Source organism: Xylocopa sonorina, chromosome 15 (assembly GCF_050948175.1).
Source record: "Xylocopa sonorina isolate GNS202 chromosome 15, iyXylSono1_principal, whole genome shotgun sequence".
Taxonomy (NCBI): domain Eukaryota; kingdom Metazoa; phylum Arthropoda; class Insecta; order Hymenoptera; family Apidae; genus Xylocopa; species Xylocopa sonorina.
The window spans coordinates 2235301-2260512 of record NC_135207.1 but is presented as its reverse complement, the minus strand read 5'-3'; the positions used below and the strand labels follow the sequence as shown (position 1 = coordinate 2260512).

The 25212-nt window shown below is 37.1% G+C and overlaps 1 protein-coding gene and 1 long non-coding RNA gene across 4 annotated transcripts in view; both read left to right on the top strand.

Annotated features, from left to right (window-relative positions):
- Positions 1–25212, top strand: part of La (La autoantigen-like) — a 164930-nt gene that overhangs the window by 19748 nt on the left and 119970 nt on the right. The window lies entirely within an intron of this gene.
- The window catches only part of LOC143430885 (uncharacterized), a 122977-nt gene that overhangs the window by 26882 nt on the left and 70883 nt on the right, over positions 1–25212 (top strand). Inside the window, exon 2 of one of the 3 annotated variants that reach the window (XR_013102661.1) lies at positions 4370–4423. The exons of the other annotated variants lie outside the window; for them this stretch is intronic. This is a non-coding gene — a long non-coding RNA (uncharacterized LOC143430885). The remainder of the gene's footprint in view (positions 1–4369; positions 4424–25212) is intronic. 3 annotated transcript variants of the gene reach the window in all.

Here is a 25212-nt window from a genome sequence, read left to right as displayed (position 1 = left end):
TATTCTATTTCTATTTCTAACTATACAAAGATATTTTTTGAGATATGCAAACACAAAACAGAAACAAATAACACAGCCACCATATTTATGAAAACTGTTTCACAATGGCTTATGAATTTTTTTATGTAACAATAAAATACGTAAGTTCTATAAAATTAAAATTATACGTTAGTTCTATAAAAAGGAACAATATAGAAGCCACGTGGAATTCTAATAGGCTAACCAATTTTACAAAGTACCCAATTACCAATTAATAGCTGCTCAATAAAACTATTTAATTGTGCACAGTGCTAAAAACATAAAATTATTCTCTATAAGACTAATAAGTTCACATCTTTCTTCAAAACCCTCTGTAAATGGAATTTAATTTTTTCAAATGAAAAAAAATTACAATTACAATTTTCTACTTTCAGCAGAAAATGAAGAATCAATCATTTCTATACTATACTATTCTATTCTATTTCTATTTCTAACTATACAAAGATATTTTTTGAGATATGCAAACACAAAACAGAAACAAATAACACAGCCACCATATTTATGAAAACTGTTTCACAATGGCTTATGAATTTTTTTATGTAACAATAAAATACGTAAGTTCTATAAAATTAAAATTATACGTTAGTTCTATAAAAAGGAACAATATAGAAGCCACGTGGAATTCTAATAGGCTAACCAATTTTACAAAGTACCCAATTACCAATTAATAGCTGCTCAATAAAACTATTTAATTGTGCACAGTGCTAAAAACATAAAATTATTCTCTATAAGACTAATAAGTTCACATCTTTCTTCAAAACCCTCTGTAAATGGAATTTAATTTTTTCAAATGAAAAAAAATTACAATTACAATTTTCTACTTTCAGCAGAAAATGAAGAATCAATCATTTCTATACTATACTATTCTATTCTATTTCTATTTCTAACTATACAAAGATATTTTTTGAGATATGCAAACACAAAACAGAAACAAATAACACAGCCACCATATTTATGAAAACTGTTTCACAATGGCTTATGAATTTTTTTATGTAACAATAAAATACGTAAGTTCTATAAAATTAAAATTATACGTTAGTTCTATAAAAAGGAACAATATAGAAGCCACGTGGAATTCTAATAGGCTAACCAATTTTACAAAGTACCCAATTACCAATTAATAGCTAGTCAATAAAACTATTTAATTGTGCACAGTGCTAAAAACATAAAATTATTCTCTATAAGACTAATAAGTTCACATCTTTCTTCAAAACCCTCTGTAAATGGAATTTAATTTTTTCAAATGAAAAAAAATTACAATTACAATTTTCTACTTTCAGCAGAAAATGAAGAATCAATCATTTCTATACTATACTATTCTATTCTATTTCTATTTCTAACTATACAAAGATATTTTTTGAGATATGCAAACACAAAACAGAAACAAGTGACACAGCCACCATATTTATGAAAACTGTTTCACAATGGCTTATGAATTTTTTTATGTAACAATAAAATACGTAAGTTCTATAAAATTAAAATTATACGTTAGTTCTATAAAAAGGAACAATATAGAAGCCACGTGGAATTCAAATAGGCTGAAAGAGAAAATCCTGACGACTGTCGCCGCTATTTTATCTTTTCCCACGCGGAGGGTGCACGCGTTTCTTGGGGAAATCCGCGTTTGACCCAATTTCCGGGTTTGCTCGATAGCCGATGGCTCTGCGATGCTCTTCAGAGGGATCCTGGGTGGAAAGCTGGGTTGCACGAATCGCGTTTCAGCGCGGAATTGCAACGGGAACCTTGACATTCCCGTGAGATCGGTAAATGGAAGCTCGTCACGTAAAGCGAGCTTCGAGGGGCCATGTAATGGGAAATCACCGACGAAGCTTTCACGAGCAACGTCATAAACTTGCTTCCACGTTGGTTATACAGTAAAACTTGCTTTTGCGCGGTACCCTTTTTTGTTGGATTTTAATTTTGTGCAACTTTTTCCGTGCGATTTATGAATTTCTGCGGCGTTGGCACCGGTTTAACCCATTCGCTGTCAAGCTCGAGTATACTCGTCTTTGGCAGGGTGTTAGGCGTTGCCAAGACGAGTATACTCGTCCTACTTTCAATATATTATAATATACTGGCTTTGGAATTAAAAAATGTTGCTTTTCCATTACCAAGGACGAGTATACTCGTCCTAATTTCAATACATTATAATGTACTGGATTTTGAATTAGAAAATGTTGCTTTTCCATTAGCAAGGTCGAGTATACTCGTCTTTGGCAGGGTGTTAGGCGTTGCTAGGACGGGTATACTCGTCCTTGGCAGCGAATGGGTTAAACTGGCGCCAACGCCGCTGAAATTCATAAATCGCACGAAAAAAGTTGCACAAAAATAAAATGCCAACTCCGCTGAAATTCATAAACCGCATAAAAGTAAATCGCACGAAAAAAGTTGCACAAAACTGCAACGTCTAATACGCTGCCAAAGACGAGTATACTCGTCCTACTTTCAATATATTATAATATACTGGCTTTTGAACTGAAAAATGTTGCTTTCCCATTGCCAAAGTCGAGTATGCTGGTCTTTGGCAGGGTGTTAGGCGTTGCCAAGACGAGTATACTCATCCTACTTTCAATATATTATAATATACTCGCTTTTGAATTAAAAAATGTTGCTTTTTCATTACCAAGGACGAGTATACTCGTCCTAATTTCAATACATTATAATATACTGGATTTTGAATTAGAAAATGTTGCTTTTCCATTGACAAGGACGAGTATACTCGTCTTTGGCAGGTTGTTAGGCGTTGCTAGGACAGGTATACTCGTCGTTGGCAGCGAATGGGTTAAACTGGTGCCAACGCCGCTGAAATTCATATGTCGCATAAAAATAAATCGCACGAAAAAAGTTGCACAAAAATAAAATGCCAACTCCGCTGAAATTCATAAACCGCATAAAAATAAATCGCACGAAAAAAGTTGCACAAAAGTGCAACGTCTAATACCCTGCCAAAGACGAGTATACTCGTCCTACTTTCAATATATTATAATAGACTCGCTTTTGAATTGAAAAATGTTGCTTTCCCATTACCAAGGTCGAGTATACTCGTCCTAATTTCAATACATTATAATATATTGGATTTTGAATTAAAAAATGTAGCTAACCCATTACCAAGGTCGAGTATACTCGTCTTTGGCAGGGTGTTAGGCGTTGCCAAGACGAGTATACTCGTCCTACTTTCAATATATTATAATATATTGGCTTTTGAATTGAAAAATGTTGCTTTCCCATTACCAAGGACGAGTATACTCGTTCTAATTCCAATACATTATAATATACTAGCTTTTGAATTAAAAAATGTTGCTTTCCCATTGCTAAGGTTGAATATACTCGTCTTTGGTAGGATGTTAGGCTTTGCCAAGACGAGTATACTCGTCCTACTTTCAATATATTATAATACACTGGATTTTGAATTAAAAAATGTAGCTTAACCATTACCAAGGTCGAGTATACTCGTCTTTGGCAGGGTGTTAGGCGGTGCCAAGACGAGTATACTCGTCCTATGTTCAATATATTATAATATACACATAGTAAAATACATAATAAACACATAATATCTTTATGTTTTTCTTTTGTTACTGGTCTAGTGGTGGTGTATAATGGAAGTAGCTTAATATTTTCATGTATTTTTGGTATTCCTCTATTAGGTGAAAGATCTAAAACGTGGAATTTAGAATCATCTAAAGAAGTTTTATAGAACATTTTATAAGGTTTTTCGAGTTTTATTATTATTATTATTATTATTATTATTATTATTATTATTATTATTATTATTATTATTATTTTAATTCAAGTTATCAGTTTATTATGTAGTTAGTTACAAGTTATGTTTATATAATTTCTTTAAATCTTTGACTTAAACCACTTTCATAATTAACACTAAATGAATTCCATATAATGTTGAAATTACGACCACCATCTAATGGTTCATTTTTGACAATATCGTAAAAATTACATTGAATAAAATTTAGTTTCAAATAATGTGCTGTGAAATAACTGATAAACTCATTTTTTGTTTTAATTTTGTTCTTAACAATTGTTCTGTAGCATAAGGTTGGGATTTTGTTGTCTGAGTTTGATGTTTCTCGTCGATTTCTGTTATGGCAATATCTAATTACTTAATATCGTATTTTCTTTATTATTCAGAGAGCGTTTTACATTATTCATGATATTATCATATTTATTTCTCCAATGTTACATTCAGCAAGATGATTTTTTTTTATATTAATCCTCTGAAAGCAATGATTAATTGAAATAGCTCACTTTTTTATCGTACGCACGTTGGTCTTATGTAAAATCACTCACATCAGTTTATTTCACTTATTTGTTTCAGGTGAGTGGAGATCTTCAGATGAGAAATTCTATAATCTCTGCGATGCTTCGTCACGTAAGTAATTATCCGTTAAATGCAAATAACAAGTGAAGTTTCGAAGTAATCGTCGTCCTTATATGTCACTGCACAATCTTGCAAAATGGCATTGCATTGACGTTAATAATAGTTATTGGATACAAGTTTTTCTGTGCGTTCTGGTTATTACTTACTGCTAATTACTTACCACTACTGGTTAATACACTCGCGTAGTGTAACATTCATAAACCAAGTACTTCCAATGGAATAATGTTACGAACCTAATGATAACGTGTACAAGCACGTGTGAACACATACTTTACACGGATAGAAGCATATCGTCTGACGAATAGGATGGAAAAAGCCAGCAGTCTTTTATATTTTTATACCCTCTCGTTACACGAACACTTGCTCGACGTAAGAACAAGCAATAATTCGCTTTCTTTCTAAAGCACTTTCTTCGGTTGATTGGCTTACGAGAGACTGGAACCTTAATGCGATTATCCTTAACTTGGTCAAGGCTTTATCTCATGGTCCAAAGGGAGCGCACGAGGTGATACACATAGAGAGAAAAACAAATTAAAAAAAGGAAAGAAAAAAGTAATCAAGCCTTCTTTAACTGTTGGGTTTAACGAGCACCGTTAACGTCGTCCTTGCGTTGCCATTTTATGGCCCCATGAAATACGCCAGCAGCCTCTACGAACGTACGTATAATATTTAATTCATCAGATGATTTAACGTACTCGCTGTCAGATACTGTTTTAGAGAATTTATAACATCGCTTCAGTTTATAGCGCAAACGTAGCGTATCTATTTTTTATGTCCACAGAGGATGTAGATTTAACGATGCAGTTATACTCAATCGCTAATAAATTCGACGACACGCGACAAACAAAAATATTGCCAAGCAATTGACCAACTTAGTTTGGTATACGCTTCGTGTTTCGTTATATTTGCGTGGCAGGTGTGCAATCTATCGCAGCGCGTGTTTAAAAATGTATTTATAGAGAAACACAACACTTTATTATGCCAGCAGCGAGTGAACAGGGTAGACGAGCAATTTAGCGAGCTTCGAATCACTTTCTATTCGTTTGTAACGAGGGATGAGAAACGTGAAAGGTGATGCACAAAAAACAGAGAGCATAAAACCGCGCATAATAACGAACAAGTATATGTTGCACGCAAATGCAAATGTTCAGACATTCCTCTGCCCGTCATCGTACGCGTATTACAAAGACGCAGCCACAAGAGTCGTTTGTAGGATAGAGAAATAGGGCGCTGAATGAGTCCAGCAAAAAGTGAACGCACGACGTTTGGTGTGACAAATAAAAACTGAGGTAACATATTCAAGAAAACATAAATTACTTGGTAAGCAGCAACCAAAAGCGCCGCTGGTGCAACAGAAAATATTGATCGCAATGAGAACGTGTTAAATTAGTCATAAGTAACAGGAATTGACTCGAGAAAAGGTTTATTGACGCTTCCTCGTTTACGTTCAGAGGCGTTTCACCACCCCCCAGACGTTCGTAACCTTGCCTCTCCTCTTCACACGTCGACCCACTGTCTGAAGAATCCAGGCTGGGCTCATTGTTGTCCGCGAATACGCTACTTTTGGATCGGTCTCAAGCGTATCGGGTGAACGAACTATTTATAACGCACTATCACCTCTATCGAGCAAGTAGTCAAGTTTGTTTCTGTGCAGGAAAGAGGCGAGGAGAATTTCAAGAGCGTGGCTGTTTCTTCCGTCGCAATGCGGTGGCCACGTACGTTGTCCTTGACTGATGTATATATATACATGTATATGCGTATAGATATCTGCCCCCCTCTGTCTCTCTGCTGGATCGTTTCAACGTGTACCCTTCCCACCCACGTCTGATTGATCATCCTTCCTCTCGTTCCTCGTGAACGAACATTATTTATAGCGGGATGTACATAAGTGCATGTGCGCTCGACTACACAGCGGTGTGACCGATCTGGTGCACACTAGAACAAACGTTGGTTCGTTTGATGGAACACTTTTGATGTGTGCTACTTTGGGACACGGTTCGCCAAGCTCCAAAGACGGTTCGATGGTAAATTCGTGCTTTAAAGCGGACTTAAGCTCCATTTTTCGTTGCTTTTTAGTAGAGCAGAAGGCTAACAGGTATTACACTCTTTTGATGATTATAAAATTAATGTTTGATGTGTGCTACTTTGGGCCACGGTTCGCCAAGCTCCAAAGACGGTTCGATGGTAAATTCGTGCTTTAAAGCGGACTTAAACTCCATTTTTCGTTGCTTTTTAGTAGAGCAGAAAGATAACAGCACTCTTTTGATGATTATAAAATTAATATTTACTAAACTACGGTATTGAATTTAGTTACTCAGAAAAAGTTGAAAGCTTCCTTTTTTATTCTTGTAAAGGGGGTAGAAGAAAATATTTCCTTTTCTCGATGATAAATTCGTACTTTAAAGCGGACTTAAGCTCCATTTTTCGTTGCTTTTTAGTAGAACAGAAGGCTAACAGGTATTACACTCTTTTGATGATTATAAAATTAATGTTTGCTGAACTACGGTATTGAATTCAGTTACTCAGAAAAAGTTGAAAGCTTCCTTTTTTATTCTTATGAAAGGGCTTTGATTATATCATGTATGGGAATATGAGGAACCAAATCAACCGTTTTTGAGAGTTGTCATCAATTTTGAGAGACTCCATTATTTTATAATCTATGATGAATATAGATAGTGTATATGTAGATGATATATGTAATTTAATTAAAAACATTAACTAGGTTTGCTTGGTTCTTAAGTATTGAATGGGACTTTGTAGGCATCCAATGCGAAAAAATGTTTTCTTCAATTAGGGGTTGACAATTCTTTTTCTTATTAATAAATGGTGGTATAATGATGTAATCTAACATAATACCAAATATTATTCCAAGCTATGCTTACTATATTAATTGTGGCAATATTTTTTATGTCCTACAAGTTTTTAGATTCGAAGGCTTTCTGTAAATTTGTAGTTTGAATATTGCAATTCTTTCTAGGATACTAAGAAAATTATATGAGTTATTTAGATTGTTAAATTGGAAGGTTCTGCGAAAATAGGTAGACACGAATCGTGATTACAATATTACAATTTTTTATCCAGAATAGCAATGTATTTTCTATTGAACTCGAAAGCACAGCTAATGAGCCACTTACGCACATGTTGTGTCCAATTAAATGTTGCGTTTAAATAACTAGAATGAGAAATTCTGCAGGATTTCAATGCGGATGAAAGCATAGCTTTGTAATTTTAGTATTCCAATTGTAAATCCGAGAGTAAGAGAACACGTGGAGCCTCCAAAGTAGGATTAGACTTGTGTCATTGCGAAACTTCTTTCTCCTCGACACTCAGAATTTAATTCTGGCATCCTATTTCCAAATGGCTCGATTGCGTAACGTTCAACGCAATTTGTACTTCTCTGTACTGGAAATTTTCCATTAGTATTCGCGTGACAAACTTTCTTGGACAGTGAATTAGGAATCCTAACGCGATTTCTCTCAACCTGATTCCATTTACTTTCACGCAATTCCTTCAACGTATTATGTTACCAAGTATTTTGCATAAGCCATTGTTGAGCTGTTAAGAAAACAAAAACAACATTAAAATATACAGGATACATCTTTGTGGCGATATTTTCCTGATTGCATTTACTTTCACGCAATTCCTTCATCATATAATGTTACCAAGTATTTTGCATAAGCCATTGTTGAGCTGTTAAGAAAACAAAAATAACATTAAAATATACAGGATACATCTTTGTGGCGATTTTTTTCTGATTCCATTTACTTTCACGCAATTCCTTCATCATATAATGTTACCAAGTATTTTGCACAAGCCATTGTTGAGCTGTTAAGAAAAGAAAAATAACATTAAAATATACAGGATACATCTCTGTGGCGATTTCTTCGCGAAATTTGCATCTACCTTTTTAACAGGGATCCTTTTTTTGTTTAATAACAAAACGATACATCCAACAGTGGTTACTTCGTTACTTATTAGGTTTGAAGGAACGATTAACGCGAAAAATGGCGAGCTTTCATCGCTGAACAATGTCTGGGCTGATTGGTACTCGCTTTAGAATTAGAACCCGAATTTTGCATTGTGCAACCGGACCAGCAGCGAAACAGCTGCACCGCCGTTGCTTTCTTCTTGCCTGCATCGGGCCAACACTCCTTTTCTTCCTTCTCTCGATTCTCTCCCCCTTCTTAAAAAAAAAACTCACTTTTTTCTGTTGTTCGCCTCGCCTCAACTTCCTTCGCATTTGAATTACGCTTCCGTCGTGTATTAATCGAACGAACGCTAGCACTGTCTCCCTTTTTTGCTATCCAATTGCAACGTTCAACGAAGGCTGAGCTCATCGGGTGTGCAATTTGTCTTTGGTGGCGCGAATTGTAATTTCTTAATTCAGTGTTTTTTTTTTGTCGCAGTTAGGTATTGCTGAGAAGAAAATTGGTATATTTTTTTAACCTATCAAACTTCACACTGGGATTTTAGATTCTGGTTAATTTTTATATATTCAGAATTTATGAAAAATTTTCACAAGTCCTTCCAAAAAATTTTGTATATTCGAAATCTATGAAAAATTTACACAAGTTAATTCAAAAAAATTTGTATGTTCGAAATCTATGAAAAATTTTCACAAGTCCTTCCAAAAAATTTTATATATTCGAAATCTATGAAAAATTTACACAAGTTAATTCAGAAAGATTTGTATATTCGAAATCTATTAAAAATTTTCACAAGTTCTTTCAAAAGATTTTGTATATTCAAAATCTATAAAAAATTTTCTCAAGTTCTTTAAAAAAATTTTGTATATTCGAAATCTATGAAAAATTTTCACAAGTTCCTTCAAAAAATTTTGTATGTTCGAAACCTATGAAAAGTTTTTACAAGTTCTTTAAAAAAATTTTGTATATTCAAAATCTATGAAAAATTTTCAATAAGTTCTTTTAAAAAACACTTTTTCATTATTAAGTGAATTAGATTTAAAGTGTTTACAAAAAGTGAAGAGAATTGAACATTTGAAATTGTATAGTGATGGAAAGTCACTATCTAGAGACAATGAACGATTTCACTGTGGCAATATGGAATTAATAACAATAATGAAGTGATCTTACATTTTTTAATCTATCAAATTTGGTATACACAATTTAATCCTTTACATCTGAATTTTTTTCATCATACAAATTTATTAAACTAATTTATAATATTATTATGGATATAGTCGTATAAATTTTTCATCAAAGGTAAATTTATTAAATTATTATGATTATTTGCTATGGTAAACTTTTATTTATCTGATGTTGATTCTGCAATTTAATTTCTTGTCTGCTACCTATTTTAAATATTCAATTCTAACATCTATAATTTATATTTGATATGGTAAACTTTTATTTACATGATGTCGATTCTGCAATTTAATTTCTTGTGTGTTACCTATTTTAAATATTCAATTCTAATATCTGTAATTAATATTTGCTATTATAAACTTTTATTTATCTGATGTTGATTCTGCAATTTAATTCTTCATTCATTTCTTGTGTGCTATCTATTTTAAATATTCAATTTTAACATCTATAATTAATATTTGTTATGGTAAACTTTTCTTTATCTGATGTTGATTCCACAATTTAATTTCTTGTGTGTTACCTATTTTAAATATTCAATTCTAATATCTGTAATTAATATTTGCTATGACAAACTTTTATTTATCTGATGTTGATTCTGCAATTTAAATCTTCATTCATTTCTTGTGTGCTATCTATTTTAAATATCCAATTCTAATATTTATAATTAATATTTGCTATGGTAAACTTTTCTTTATCTGATGCTGATTCTGCAATTTAATTTCTTGTGTGTTACCTATTTTAAATATTCAATTCTAATATTTATAATTAATATTTGCTATGGTAAACTTTTCTTTATCTGATGTTAATTCTGCAATATAATTTCTTGTGTGTTACCTATTTTAAATATTCAATTCTAACATCTATAATTAATATTTGCTATGGTAAACTTTTATTTATCTGATGTTGATTCTGCAATTTAATTCTTCATTCATTTCTTGTGTGCTACCTATTTTAAATATTCAATTCTAACATCTATAATTTATATTTGCTATGGTAAACTTTTATTTACACGATGTTGATTCCGCAATTTAATTTCTTGTGTGCTACCTATTTTAAATATTCAATTCTAATATCTGTAATTAATATTTGCTATGACAAACTTTTATTTGTCTGGTGTTGATTCTGCAATATACTTTCTTGTGTGTTACCTATTTTAAATATTCAAATACAATCACATAATTACAATTTAAGAAGTATATAAGAAGTAAGATTCAAGTAATAGTTAAGAGTCGACGCGATACTTAAAAATTGTTGGAGGTAAAAAGGTAGGCGAATTAATTTCGTTGATTTTTCTCGCGCGGTTGGCAACCTTTTCGAGGTCCATAGGACTATGCAACATCCCTGACGACCTGAACAAGGGAGAAACCAGTTCCGGCGAAGAATGTAAACGGAATATCGCCGGGTCCTGTTAACCTTTTCTCGTCCTACTCACTTGTTCGCAAAAACGAGCAAGGATGATACTGTTGCTCCATTCTGCACAAGTGTCAAAGTACTCCTCCTCGTCTGTAACATTCGTAAATTATTTCTAACTGCACATAAAAATACTTTTAGAGAATAACTGGAAGAATTAAACAATAATTAAAATTAGCTCTATTAAAGTGTACCAAAGTAATGATATTATATACCAAAAATTTAGTTGTTTTTACATAAACAGTACTATATTTGAAAGCATGAATGGATAAAGATGTTGTAAGACGGAAAAAATAATTATTTATGAAGTTTCACGTGACTTTGTGTTCCACAGTATTCTCAATTAACACATTATAAATGTATCGCACGTTAATAATTGTATTCCATGTAATAATTAATTATAATTGAAACGTGACTAAGAAACAGCATATTGATTTGAAAACACAGGTGGATAAAGATGTTGTAAGACAGAAAAAATAATTATTTAGAAAATATCTCGTGACACTTGTGTTCCACAGTATTCTCAATTAACACATTACAAATGTATCGCACGTTAATAATTGTATTCCATGTAATAACTAATTGTAATTGAAACGTGACTAAGAAACAGCATATTGATTTGAAAACACAGGTGGATAAAGATGTTGTAAGACAGAAAAAATAATTATTTAGAAAATATCTCGTGACACCTGTGTTTCACAGTATTCTCAGTTAATACATTATAACTGCATCGTACGTTGATAATTATAGTCCATGTCATAAATAATTATAATTGAAACGTGAGTAAGAAGTAGCATATGCTGAGAAATGAAACTATTTATTTGACGCTTTTACGTTATTTTGCATTAGAACGGTCTGACTTAAAAGCACGAGTAGATAAAAATGTTGTAGGACAGAAAAAATAATTATTTAGAAAATTTCACGTGACTAACTAATTATAATTGATCTGTGACTTATTATAACTAATTATAATTGAGACGTGGCTAGAAAACAGCATACGCTGCGAAATGAAACCATTTATTTGACGCTTTTACATTATTTTGCATCAGAACTGTCCGATTTGAAAGCACAAGTGGATAAAAATGTTGTAAGACAGAAAAAAATAATATTTAGAAAATTTCACGTGACACCTGTGTTCCACAGTATTCTCAGTTAATACATTATAAATGTATCGCACGTTAACAACTGTATTCCATATAATAAATAGTTATGATTGAATCGTGAGTAAGAAGTAGCATATGCTGCGAAATGAAAACATTTAATTGACGCTTTTACATTATTTTGCATTAGAACGGTCTGACTTAAAAGCACGAGTAGATAAAAATGTTGTAGGACAGAAAAAATAATTATTTAGAAAATTTCACGTGACTAACTGATTATAATTGAAATGTAACTTATAATAACTAATTATAATTGAAACGTGACTAAGAAACAGCATATACTGCGAAATGAAACCATTTATTTGACGCTTTCACATCGTTTTGCATCAAAACTGTCCGATTTTAAAGTACGAATAGATAGAGATGTTGTAAGACATTTTCTAAATAATTATAGAAAATTTCACGTGACTAACTAATTATAATTGAAACGTGACTTATAATAACTAATTATAATTGAAATATGAGTTATAATAACTAGTTATAATTGAAACGTGACTTATAATAACTAATTACAATTGAAACGTGACTAAGAAACAGCATATACTGCGAAATGAAAGCATTTATTTGACGCTTTTACGTCATTTTGCATAAAAACTGTCCGATTTTAAAGTACGAATAGATAAAGATGCTGTAAGACATTTTCTAAATAATTATAGAAAATTTCAGGTGACTAACTAATTATAATTGAAACGTGACTTATAATAACTAATTATAACTGAAATATGACTTATAATAACTAGTTATAATTGAAACGTGACTTATAATAACTAATTACAATTGAAACGTGACTAAGAAACAGCATATACGCTTTTACAACATTTTGCATCAGACCATTCCGATTTCGAATCTCTTTACAGCCAAAAATCGTGATCGTTAACGTACGAATGGAACGCCTCAAGGAACAGTCCTCCAAAACTTAGGAACTCGCGCGTTGCACGTGTTGCACAACTCGCAGGACGCGCAGAATGCGGCATAAAACGCGCGAGCGAGAGAGAGAGCGGCGCTCGTTAGAGAGGGCCTGCGCTTGGAGATTCGTTTCCTCGATTCTCCGAGCACATAATAAACTTCAAAGCTGGCAAGACGACTCAAATGCATCCGCGGAGAGTGTGCGATAGCGAGTAGGTGGCTAACCTTGACGACCACTTACACACGATTGACGCACACGCGAACGTGCACGCACGAATTGCAACGGAGAACGCAAACGGACACACGACACTCGTTCGTGCACGCACGCACACCAACGTGTGTCGTACAACACACGTTACGCTCATAAAGCGTCGGTTAGCCTGGCATATGGGCCAAACGGTTTCGATGAAACGACGAAAATAAAAGCGTGAAACTCATCTGAGGGCGGGGGATCCTCGCGAAAGGGAGAAAAAAGTGTGCGCTAGGACAACGAGACGGGTGTGTCTAGTATGTTGCTGCGAATCGAAGAGGTATTGGAACAGGTGTGGCAGACTGCTCGTGGACGTCCACCGTTCCACGAAAGGCCGCCACAAGGATACTTTTTTCGAGTAGCACGCGTTCAACAAAGAAAGCGAAGGCTGCCAGTATAAACAAGCTCGATGTTAATCTTGCCACGGTCTTCGAAATTTTTCCAATCTGAATACAGACTTGCGTCTGCGGGAATATGTCTTCTCTAGTTTCGAGAAAAATCACGTATCGATGTAGGAAATTGATTAATTAATGACAATTGCAAGATTGTTAGATAGTTCTTTTAAATTGAAATATTACTAGAAAGACTGCTGATGAACAACTGATGCTTTTAAAACATTCACACGAAAATCTCACGTATCGATATATATGTAGGAAATTGATTAATTAATGACAATTGCAAGATTATTAGATAGTTCTTTTAAATCGAAATATTGCTTGAAACACTGCTGATGAACAACTGACTGATGCTTTTAAAACATTCACACGAAAATCTCACGTATCGATATAAGTAGGAAATTGATTAATTAATGATAATTGCAAGATTATTAGATAGTTCTTTTAAATTGAGACGTTACTTGAAACACTGCTGATGAACAACTGACTGATCGTTTCAAAACATTCACACGAAAATCTCATTTACTCTACACATTCGCTTTCAATTGCATTCTGGACTATTCCACGCACCTATCGATATATATGTAGAAAATTGATTAATTAATGACAATTACAAGATTATTAGATAGTTCTTTTAAATTGAGACGTTACTTGAAACACTGCTGATGAACAACTGACTGATCGTTTCAAAACATTCACACGAAAATCTCATTTACTCTACACATTCGCTTTCAATTGCATTCTGGACTATTCCACGCACCTATCGATATATATGTAGGAAATTGATTAATTAATGACAATTGCAAGATTATTAGATAGTTCTTTTACATTGAGACATTACTTGAAACACTGCTGATGAACAACTGACTGATCGTTTCAAAACATTCACACGAAAATCTCATTTACTCTCCATATTCGCTCTCAATTGCATTCTAGACTATTCTATGCACTAAATATCTGAAATTTGAATTATTGATTAATTTTTAAATTAAGATAATTTCATTATCCTACACACACAATGAACTAAGTGTTCGCTTACCACAGATTCTGGTCTCTTAGGCAGTAAAAATGGTTTTCAGGAGAACAGTCTGTTGAGATATTACTTGAAACACTGCTGATGAACAACTGACTTATCGTTTTAAAACATTCACACGAAAATCTCATTTACTCTGAACATTCCCTCTCACTTGCATTCTTGACTATTCCACGCACATAACACCTGAAACTTGAATTATTGATTAATTTTTAAATTAAGATAATTTCATTATTCTACACACACAATGAACTAAGTGTTAGTGTACCACAGATTCTGGTCTCTTAAGTAGTAAAAATGGTTTTCAGAAGAACAGTCTGTAACGAGAAATAAATAGCATTTCCTGATATACGAAGTTGCTTAGTTCGTGTGTATCTATAAAAGCATTCAATGCTCTGCACATTGACCTACCGCGAACAAGTTCTTATCACCGCGTGCTGCACAAAAAGCATCCGTCGTCGACCCTCCGCCTTATCTTCGCCAGCGATCTGTCCGTGCCGCAAATTTATGCGCGCAGTCAGAACGTGCCTCTCTGAATCGGCTGATCGTTAATTGTAATCATTTCCTCGCGAATCCACGGCATTTTGTTCGCCTCGTTTCGCGTCCGCAGCATCGACGCGGCTAAGAATAACCTCTCGCGGGTCTAGCGACTCCTCTCATCGAGCCTTTAAACGCGCCTTTTACGAAAACGCGCGTATCTAATTTTGCATCTGCCTGCAGCTCGTTAGGAGAGCAACGTAAATCTTCGTTAGAGGCTCCCTATCCGCGGTTTATTTCCCTTATCAGATCCGTGGTTACACGCGCCGCGTATATTTCGGTCACCTGGTAGAATCCCCGTGCGAGGCTCGCCAACGCGCACGCTCGACATTGCAAACCGTACCCCCACTCCTTCCGTTTCGACGATTCCCCCACCACTGCCGCATCGACTGAGCTGGCAGTGGCGAGGGGGGAACAGAGAGGGGAGGTCGATTCTCCCGTTTCGACCGTGCACTAGAACTTGACTCCTAAGCTCGACAGTGACGGCGCAAGCTCTATCTATGTCTCTCTCTCTCTCTCTCTGTCTCTCTTCTCTGCTGTTATTACACTCGTCCCACCGTTGCTCCCTTCCTCTGCAACGCGTGTCGCGCCAAACTCGCTCACAGACCTCGAGCGGCAAACTTACATTTCTGTATCGTCGAGTATCGCGCGTTTTTTTCTCGATCGCACAGAGAGTGCATTTTTACAGAAAATGCAATGTTCGCAATTATATAGATGGATCTGAAGGCTCGAATATATAGGGCTATCGAATTGGTTTTCTGCAACGCGTGTCACGCCAAACTTACATTTCTGTATCATCGAGTATCACGCGTTTTTTTCTCGATCGCACATAGAGTGCATTCTCACAGGAAACGAAACGCAATGCTCGCAGTTACATAGATCGAATATATACGGCTATCGAATTGACTTTCTGCAACGCGTGTCGCGCCAAACTCGCTCACAGACCTCGAGCGGTAAACTTACATTTCTGTATCGTCGAGTATCGCGCGTTTTTTTCTCGATCGCACAGAGAGTGCATTTTTACAGAAAATGCAATGTTCGCAATTATATAGATGGATCTGAAGGCTCGAATATATAGGGCTATCGAATTGGTTTTTTGCAACGCGTGTCACGCCAAACTTACATTTCTGTATCATCGAGTATCACGCGTTTTTCTCAATCACACAGAGAGTGCATTTTTACAGGAAACGCAATGTCTGCGTTACATAGATCGAACTGAAAGCTCGAATATATAGGGCTATCGAATTGATTTTCTGCAACGTGTGTCGCGCCAAACTTACATTTCTGTATCATTGAGTATCACGCGTTTTTCTCGATCGCACAGAGAGTGCATTTTTACAGAAAATGCAATGTTCGCAATTATATAGATGGATCTGAAGGCTCGAATATATAGGGCTATCGAATTGACTTTCTGCAACGCGTGTCGCGCCAAACTCGCTCACAAACCTCGAGCGGTGAACTTACATTTCTGTATCGTCGAGTATCATGCGTTTTTCTCGATCGCACAGAGAGTGCATTTTTACAGGAAACGAAACGCAATGCTCGCAATTACATAGATCGAACTGAAGACTCGAATATATAGGGCTATCGAATTGATTTTCTGCAACGCGTGTCGCGCCAAACTCGCTCACAAACCTCGAGCGGTGAACTTACATTTCTGTATCATCGAGTATCACGCGTTTTTTTCTCGATCGCACAGAGAGTGCATTCTCGCAGAAGACTAACGCAATGTTTGCATCGCATAGATCGAACAAAAGACTCGAATATATCAGTATCGAATCGATTTTCTTCGTCATCCGCTTCTGACGCGGACTACACGAATCGCTGACCTACATTTCGAGATTCTCCATAGGATAATCCAAAAATGGTTTTCGATAAGATGTTCCTGCGATTCTCTGTATTGTACGATTGCAATTGCTATTGTGTAAGGAATTAACGCAATGTTTGCGTTACATAAATCGAACTGGAGGCTCGAATATATCAGTATCGAATTGATTTTCTTCATCATCCGCTTCTGACGCGGCTACACGAATCGCTGACCTACATTTTGAAATCTTCTACAGGATAATCGAAAATGGTTTTCGATAAGATGTTCCTGCGATTCTCTGTATTGTACGATTGCAATTGCTCTCGTGCAAGGAATTTACGTGTGTACATTCGATCGATCGAGATTTCCTCGCGAAGAAAAGTGCAAGTAGAGACGGTACGTTACTCGTCAGGCGGGACTCGCTCTTTCCTTCTCGAGCGTTCTCCGCGTCCCACTCCACCTTCTCGTCCTCGCCTCCTCCTCGTCCTTCACCCGCCTCTCGACCCACCGTCGTCCCTCTCTCGCCTCTCTCGCGGCTCCCCCTCCTCCTGCAACCTTCCTCCCTCCGCGCCCCTCCACTTGCTCGGTTGTGGACTGCACGCTCACATGCAACGAGTCAGACCGGCCGGCTGGCACTCAGTTTTGCCTTTAGCGCCGTGCATCTGCGAGTCAGTCAGTCAGTCAGTCAGTCATTGAGTCAGTGAGTCGGGTCGACGGTACGCGCGCCGAAGAGGTATCGTCCCCTGCAACTAAACTACGCTCATACATTTCCCTCTGTCTCTATTTCTCTTCGCCTCTCCTCTCCTCCCCCCTTTTCTCCTGAATCTCGTTGCGTTCTTCGCAGTTCCGTCTCTTTGCCAGATTAATTCGATCGCGCGGCGAACGCGCTGGCCGCAATGTTTCTCGATTCGCGGCACGTGTGCGACTCAGCCTCCTGGTGGAGAGAAACGTGCGCTCGTCGCGTGCACCGCTCGCGACGTCGTTAAACCATCCGCAGGAAGTTCGATGCATGTGGCGCATCGCGGCACGTGTGCACAAGTGTGATACGCGATGCGCGTTGGGAAAATTCCACGCGACGAGGTGCAACTGTGAGCCGTGCTCGTCTTTTCGAGGAGGACACGCGCTGGAGAACGCGCAGTTGGTTTACGCGATACGTTGCTACATCGCCATACGGTGAACGGATTTCGATGGTATTCCGTTCACGTTCGCTACGAGAGAGGATTGCTTTTGGAATTCCAGATATCGAGAGGATCGTATTGGCCGTCGTGTCCCCCTTTTTTTCAGTGAGACATTCGACTGTTGGTCCGCTGAGGTGTGCAACTGTACGGTGAAGTTCAATGCCGTGACTAGAGGATTCGTGCATTTGTTGCTTTTCGTTGCGTGATGAATTCTTGGGGCACGCAATTCGATGGAGATCGAACAGGATCATCACTGGTGCTTTGTAGGACCATGTTCGTCCCTTATATCTCGTTTGAGTACCTAGTGCACAGAGAAATGTGTTGCCGCGAGAGCAGCTGCATTCGTCTGGTTTGCGTAACAATGTAAAGCGACCTTGTCGCGATACGCGTCGCGTAGTGCTTCTTCCTCGCGTGCGATTGTCGTCTCGAAATGTTGTGTCGACGACGCGTTTTTCTTTCGCGGCCTCGAGGAGTGCAAACACGGTTATGAAAACAAATCCCCGCTGATAATCGACGGTTGTGTCTACAGTTGCGCGTCGACGGCCCTGTTCGAGGTTTATCGCGATTGCTGATTAATTTGGTAGATGGCACTTTCTGGATCGCCTCGTATCGCTCGAGCGAAGCTGTTCTCGTCGCGAACCACTCGATCGGGTGCGAAGCGGATAGTGCATCGCTGATGCGACGTCACGGATGTCTCGCATTTTCTTTGCGATGCCAAAGACCCAGGCACGCGACGCCAAAAGTGTCGTCGGATGCCACAAACGTTATCGATCGTACAAAGTATATTGTCACTGTAGTGTCGTAATCGAACGTGACTTTTGCTGCGACGACTTCTGCGGTAGCATGTCGCGACCATTATGCGCGTCGAGGCACACGTGCCAAGCGATCGTTGTCCCCCAGATTGCTCGAAATCCAACCATTTTTTCGATTCTTCCAAGCATATCGTTAAATACTCGCTGTACAACGAATTATTTAGTGTGCACGACTTACAGTGCACTGTTGTCGCTTATTGAAAATGGCGTCATGTTCATTCAATGATGCAGGATATGGTTCTTCTCATTTCAAATGTACTATTCAGTACAAATTAACGCTCCACAGATATTTCAAGAAACATTCTAAACTTGAAAATGATATATTTTAATCGATTTGAAATTTTTCGCGGGTTATTATCGAACTTTACTCCCTTGTTGGTTGGTAACGTTGAAGATTAGCTGTTTTAATTGTAAAGACATAATTATCTTCGTATATCTTTATAAATGAAAGGCTGGTTACAAAATAATAACGCTCCACAGATATTTCAAGAGACATTCTAAACTTGAAAATGATATATTTTAATCGATTTGAAATTTTTCGCGGGTTATTATCGAACTTTACTCCCTTGTTCGTTGGTAACGTTGAAGATTAGCTATTTCAATAGTAAAGACATAATTATCTTCTAATAAGAGGCTGGTTATGAAATAAAACTTCAAGTTTTTTTTATATTTGCATGTTTGCACACGTTTGCATTGGCTGATGCGTTTGTGAATCATCGTCCCCTAACTGCAAAAGCGCGCAGCTCGCCCTATTCTCTCTCTCTCTCTCTCTCTCTCTCTGTTGGATCTTCTACGCAGCATTAAAGGTCCCGTTTGACCTCTACTAGGACTGCATCATTGCAGCGGTTAACTTTGCGTTAGCTGGTTTTAAATGCTTTGGTTGCATACACCAAGTTCGCGTTCTGTCGTCTCGTGGACTTATAAACGAGTTCTCCCCTCGTTTGTGCATCAAATTTCGCACAGCCACGGTAGATCGTTCAATTTGATCGCTTCTTCACTTTGTTGACATAAAAATGTTGCTTTTCTATCCTCTTGTATATGCTATCTCCTTTCATCGTGTTATTTTGTGCCACTACCTAAGAATCTAAGTGCAAATGGATGATTTAAGATGTCACTAAAATTTAGGGTTTGAGAAGTCAAGTAGATTGTTTACTCTCACAGTGTATGCTCGAGTTGGACGCAATGGCTGGCTCATTCTGCTTACTGATCAACATTTTTAGTTAGCTGGTTTTAAATGCTTTGGTTGCATACACCAAGTTCGCGTTCTGTCGTCTCTTGGACTTATAAACGAGTTCTCCCCTCGTTTGTGCATCAACTTTCGCATAGCCACAGTAGATCGTTCGATTTAATCAATTCTTCATTTTGTTGACATAAAAATGTTACCTTTCTATCCTCTCGTATACGCTATCTTCTTTTGTCGTGTTATTTTCTGCCACTACGTAAAAATCTAAGTGTAAATGGATGATTTAGGATGCCACTAAAATTTAAGTTTGACAAGTCAAGTAGATTGTTTACACTCGATCAGTTCTTCACTTTGTTGACATAAAAATGTTACCTTTCTATCCTTTCGTATACGCTATCTTCTTTCGTCGTGTTATTTTCTGCCACTACGTAAAAATCTAAGTGCAAATGGATGATTTAGGATGCCACTAAAATTTAAGTTTGACAAGTCAAGTAGATTGTTTACACTCGATCAGTTCTTCACTTTGTTGACATAAAAATGTTACCTTTCTATCCTCTCGTATACGCTATCTTCTTTTGTCGTGTTATTTTGTGCCATTACGTAAGAATCTAAGTGCAAATGGATGATCTGTGATGCCACTAAAATTTAGGGTTTGAGAAGTCAAGTAGATCGTTTACTCTCACAGTGTACGCTCGAGTTGGACGCAATGGCTGGTTCATTCTACTTACTGAGCACCCGGTACATATCGATTCGTCTTCCTGGGTAGACAGAGTCTGACGTAGCCTACTCGCTGGTAACCTTGAACTTCAACCTCGACTCCGGGGATTGCCATTAGAAATACATCCTCTCGTTTCGCCCCCTCGTTTATCTTACTCGATCGATCATCGTGAAAGAAGAGATCAATCAGAAACACATTCTTACCTTGCACAAAAAGTAACCGTTGTAAAAACATATTTATCTAGCGCGCGTGTAACTGTAATAATATCCTGCAGTTTCGCAAATGCAAGGATAACGGTTAATAATTACATTCAGTCATGAATCTCCTTCTTCAGGATATAACAAAAATTAAATATCGCAACAAATCAAAAAACAGGTTTTTTCATTCATCAAAAAGAAAATCACTTTAGACTTTGCTTCGTTCTTTCTAATGAAACTAAAATTTAATATCTATCGTGTCGCTTTTTAAACAGATAGCGTCGTACTCTTTTTGAATGCGAATGCTTTAGATTTTGCTACGTTCTTTCTAATAAAACTAAAACTAAAACTAAAACTAAAACTAATATCTATCATATCGCTTTTTAAACAGATAGTGTCGTGCTCTTCTTGGATGTGAATAACAAATGGCGATGTGAAATTCTTTGATCTGTTTGCAAACGACGAAAGCACGCATTTCTCTTCGTCGTTAGAGTGGTTTACGTAATAATAGTCGTGTTCTGCGGTGTAGTCGAACGATGTCGCGAGGATCGCCTTCTTCGGAACACAACAAAAATGAAATATCGCAACAAATCGAAAAACAGATAAGTCATTAAAAAGAAAATCACTGTAGACTTTGCCTCGTTCTTTCTAACAAAACTAAAACTAATATCTACCATGTCACTTTTTAAACAGATAGTGTCGTACTCTTTTTGAATGCGAATAACAAATGGCGATGTGAAATTCGTTGATGTATTTGCAAACGACGAAAGCACGCATTTCTTTTGGCCGTTAAAGAGTTTTACGTAATAATAGTCGGGTTTTAGACTTTGCTACGTACTTTCTAATAAAACTAAAACTAATTTCGCTTTTTAAACAGATAGGGTCGCACTTTTTTTGAATGCGAATAACAAATGGCGATGTGAAATTCGTTAATGTAATTTGCAAACGACGAAAGCACGCATTTCTCTTGGCCGTTAGAGAGGTTTACGTAATAATAGTCGGGTTTTAGAGCTGCGTACTTTCTAATAAAACTAAAACTAATTTCGCTTTTTAAACAGATAGGGTCGCACTTTTTTTGGATGCGAATAACAAATGGCGATGTGAAATTCGTTGATGTATTTGCAAACGACGAAAGCACGCATTTCTCTTGGCCGTTAGAGAGGTTTACGTAATAATAGTCGTGTTTTAGAATTTACTACGTTCTTTCTAATAAAACTAAAACTAATTTCGCTTTTTAAACAGATAGGGTCGCACTTTTTTTGAATGCGAATAACAAATGGCGATGTGAAATTCGTTGATGTATTTGCAAACGACGAAAGCAGGCATTTCTTTCCGCTGTTAGAGAGGTTTACGTAATAATAGTCGGGTTTTAGACTTTGCTACGTTCTTTCTAATAAAACTAAAACTAATTTCGCTTTTTAAACAGATAGGGTCGCACTTTTTTTGGATGCGAATAACAAATGGCGATGTGAAATTCGTTGATGTATTTGCAAACGACGAAAGCACGCATTTCTCTTGGCCGTTAGAGAGGTTTACGTAATAACAGTCGTGTTCGAGCGTCGTCGTCGAACGATGTCGCGAGGATCGCCAGGCGGATACACACGCGACGTCGAGAGAATAGAAAGATGCACCGCTGCGCGCACGTGGACGTACGCTGCGTTTTGCATAATTGCCCGCGGCCGTTACGTAAGCATTGTTTCTCCGTGGCGGCGGCACCAGCGACGATTGTCGCCGTTGCACAGCCAAGGCAATCGCATTTTGCTGTCTACATACTGTGGTCAAGGTCACCGCACTGGAACACCGGCTAAAGGAAATTCCTGCTGCTCTTTGGTGCCTCTTTCGCGGCGCGGCTGCTTCTTGCGCCAATATTTCTTCCGCTTTTCGAATCTTCGAATTCTTCGATTTTGCAATTTTGCTGTCTACATACTGTGGTCAAGGTCACCGCACTGGAACACCGGCTAAAGGAAATTCCTGCTGTTCTTTGGTGCCTCTTTCGCGGCGCGGCTGCTTCTTGCGCGAATACTTCTTCCGCGAATACTTCTTCCGCTTTTCAAATCTTCGAATTCTTCGATTTTGCAATTTTGCTGCCCACATACTGTGGTCAAGGTCACCGCACTGGAACACCGGCTAAAGGAAATTCCTGCTGCTCTTTGGTGCCTCTTTCGCGGCGCGGCTGCTTCTTGCGCGAATATTTCTTCCGCTTTTCCAATCTTCGAATTCTTCGATTTTGCAATTTTGCTGCCCACATACTGTGGTCAAGGTCACCGCACTGGAACACCGGCTAAAGGAAATTCCTGCTGCTCTTTGGTGCCTCTTTCGCGGCGCGGCTGCTTCTTGCGCCAATATTTCTTCCGCTTTTCGAATCTTCGAATTCTTCGATTTTGCAATTTTGCTGCCCACATACTGTGGTCAAGGTCACCGCACTGGAACACCGGCTAAAGGAAATTCCTGCTGTTCTTTGGTGCCTCTTTCGCGGCGCGGCTGCTTCTTGCGCCAATATTTCTTCCGCTTTTCGAATCTTCGAATTCTTCGATTTTGCAATTTTGCTGCCTACATACTGTGGTCAAGGTCACCGCACTGGAACACCGGCTAAAGGAAATTCCTGCTGCTCTTTGGTGCCTCTTTCGCGGCGCGGGTGCTTCTTGCGCGAATATTTCTTCTGCTTTTCCAATGGCTTTTCGAATCTTCGAATTCTTTCGAATTCTTCGATTTTGTGATCGAAGATTTCTGTGCCATTTCACGTAGCATAAAACGACACCATTCCACGTAGCACAAAATCGTTTTTTTCAGGGACTTGTATTTAACCTTTACACGCTCGATGTTACGAATCTTCGAATTCTTCGATTTTGCGATCCAAAATTTCTGTGCACATCATTCCACGTAGCACAAAATCGTTTTTTCAGGAATAGAGAAATATCGAAGGACTTGTATTTAACCCTTCCATGCTCGATGTTACGAATCTTCGATTTTGCAATTAAAGATTTCTGTGCACACCATTCGACGTAGCACAAAATCGTTCTTTTCAGGAATAGGGATCTGTCGAGGGACTTGTACTTAACCCTTCCATGCTCGATGTTACGAATTGTTCGATTTTGTGATCGAACATTTCTGTGCACACCATTCCACGTAGCACAAAATCGTTTTCTCAGGAATAGAGAAATGTGGAGAGACTTGTATTTAACCCTTCCACGCTCGATGTTATGAATCTTCGAATTCTTCGATTTTGCAATTGAAGATTTCTGTGCACACCATTCCACGTAGCACAAAATCGTTTTTTTTCAGGAATAGGGATCTGTCGAGGGACTTGAAAAGATAAATAATTGTGTTATAATCACACGCTGGATGTTACGAATCTTCGAATTCTTCGATTTTGCGATCCAACATTTCTGTGCACACCATTCCACGTAGCACAAAATCGTTTTTGCAGGAATAGGGAACTGTCGAGGGACTTGTATTTAACTCTTCCATGCTTGATGTTATGTAAATGTAATACTTAGCTAACACAGGAAACCTTTTAGGTATTTTTAAAGGCATTTTCATGTTTTAGTATTTCTCTTGATATCAGTGTTATCATTATTGGTAAATGTTATAACAGTTTTAAATTGGTATTATTTTTTTAAGGAATTGCAACTTGTAAGTTCTATGTGATCGGGTTCTGATTATTTAGGATCTTTTATAATTTCAGAAATACGATTAACGAAATAGAACTTTAAATTTTGTAACTTTTTGTGTGATTGATATTGAAAATATGTAGTTCATTTCTTATTTTAGATATTTAAATCAGCTAAATGTGAATTTGTACCCAAGAAAAACTGATTTTAAACAACAGTTGCAATTTTCAAAAGGTATATTATCGTATTTGGTATAAAATATTTTAACACGCGCGTAATAATTTCCATGGAATTTTTTAATGCAGCTGTTTTCAAATTCTACTGACGACTTGAAGTAATAAAAGTTCCCACGTGGAGGTTATTTCGTTTTCTACCGTTACAGAAACCGATTTCCATGATTCACGCGTTTGTCATAAAATTGCTGAAAGGATTAAATTACCAGAAAATCTTTGCACTCAAATATTTTTTCGATTCT